Source organism: Cricetulus griseus (assembly GCF_003668045.3).
Source record: "Cricetulus griseus strain 17A/GY chromosome 1 unlocalized genomic scaffold, alternate assembly CriGri-PICRH-1.0 chr1_1, whole genome shotgun sequence".
In the NCBI taxonomy this organism is placed as follows: Eukaryota; Metazoa; Chordata; class Mammalia; order Rodentia; family Cricetidae; genus Cricetulus; species Cricetulus griseus.
Window position 1 is genome coordinate 54,228,095 of NW_023276807.1, and position 1,846 is coordinate 54,229,940.

Consider the following 1,846-nt stretch of genomic DNA (forward strand, 5'->3'; position numbering starts at 1 on the left):
TAAGTACTGATCCACTACAAGAGGTCCCTTAGATTTCCAAGGTCTCCTCACTGACACCTACTTTCAGGGGGCCTGGATCAGTCCCATGCTACTTTCCTAGGTATCAGTCTGGGGACCAAGAGCTCTTCCTTGTTCAGGTAAGCTGTTTTTGTGGGTTTCACCAGCCTGGTATGGACCCCTTTGCTCATCAGTCCTCCTTCTCTGCAACTGGATTCCAGTTCAGTTCAAGGTTTAGCAGTGGGTGTCTGCTTCTACTTCCAACAGCTGTTGGATGAAGGCTCTACGATGGCATATGAATTAGTCATCAATCGAATTATCAGGGGAGGGCATTTAAGTTAGCCTCTCCTCTGTTGCTTAGATTGTTAGTTGGTGTCATCTTTGTAGCTCTCCAGACATTTCCCTAGTGCCTGATTTCTCTTTAAACCTATAATATCTCCCTCTATTATATTATCTCTTATCTTATTCTCTTCTGTGCTTCCCTCAACTCAACCTCCTTGCCCCATCATGTCTTCCTCACCCTACCTCTTCTCTCCTTCTCATTCTCCCAGATCCCTCTCCCCTCCTCTTATTTTTTTTTTTTTATGGAACGCTTCATGAATTTGCGTGTCATCCTTGTGCAGGGGCCATGCTAATCTTCTCTGTATCATTCCAATTTTAGTATATGTGCTCCGAAGCAAGCACCCCTCCCCTTATTTTTAAGAAGTAAAATGTATGTATTTTGCAAACATAGTTACTTTTCATCAATTATCAATTTATAATCTTAGTGGAAATATATGAAAGTATTCATTCTTCAATACTTCTATTGACTATTATATATCATAACGTTAACTTTTCTTAATTTGAGTGAAAACTATAAATTAATATATCTGTTAATTGGCATAATTTTAAAGAATGGGTTCATATATTTTCTCATACTCTTGACATACTTATTTCTGTGCTTATCTATTTCTTTTTTGTTTGCATCTTATTTATTAATTCCCTGGCAGAAATTTTTTAAGTTACATCTAATAATTAAATATATACCAAGAATATGTTTTTATTTCTGCATTCTACAAATGGTTTTTTCCTACTGACTACTTGCCATTTAACATTTTCATGCATATTTGACATGGGAGCCTTTTTAATTAGAAAACTGAGTAGTGAAATCTGTTGACCTTTGCTTTACAGCACAAGCTTTTGCTATCATGCTTAGAAAAAAATTCCCAATAACACATTTTGTAAGACTTTTTATGTTTGCAGCTATCTAATCTACTTAATATAATATTTTATATATTATAATTTTTCCTGGTATACATGCATACAATTTATTTAAATTATATCCCCCACTACTATTCTATCTCAACTCTATCGATAACTGACCCACATGTCCCTATTACCTTTATCTTCCTGTCCTATTGCTTCCAAGAGATACCAAGACAATTCTTATGAATTGGTTAGAGTTTCAGACATTCAGTCCATTTTTATAATAGCAGGAAACATGGCTCTACACATGGCACTGGGGTAGAAGCTGAGAGCTACCTCTGGATTCATAGGCTTACAGAGAGAAATGGAGAGAGAGCCTAGGCCTGGCCTTGGCTTTTGAAACTAACCCCCAACCCCTGCCCATAACACAAGTCTTCTAACTCAGACATATCTGTTAATCATTCTAATGACTCACAAGGAGTGCTACTTTCTGATGATTAAGAATTCAAATATATGAGCCTATGGGGGCCATTCTCATTCAAAGTACCATAACTCCCCCATCTCTCCTTCTTTATAAATCACCCCAATACGTGCATATGCATGACTGTAGAGCTATCTAGTTGATCACAAGTAACCCCCAGGGGTCACACTTCTCAGAAAAATG

At 37.2% G+C, this 1,846-nt stretch overlaps 1 non-coding gene across 1 annotated transcript; it reads right to left on the bottom strand.

Annotated features, from left to right (window-relative positions):
• Window positions 1-575: 575 nt before the first annotated feature.
• LOC113832535 lies at window positions 576-681 on the bottom strand. The gene has a single exon (XR_003479835.1). It is a non-coding gene; the product is annotated as a U6 spliceosomal RNA (small nuclear RNA).
• Window positions 682-1,846: the final 1,165 nt, after the last annotated feature.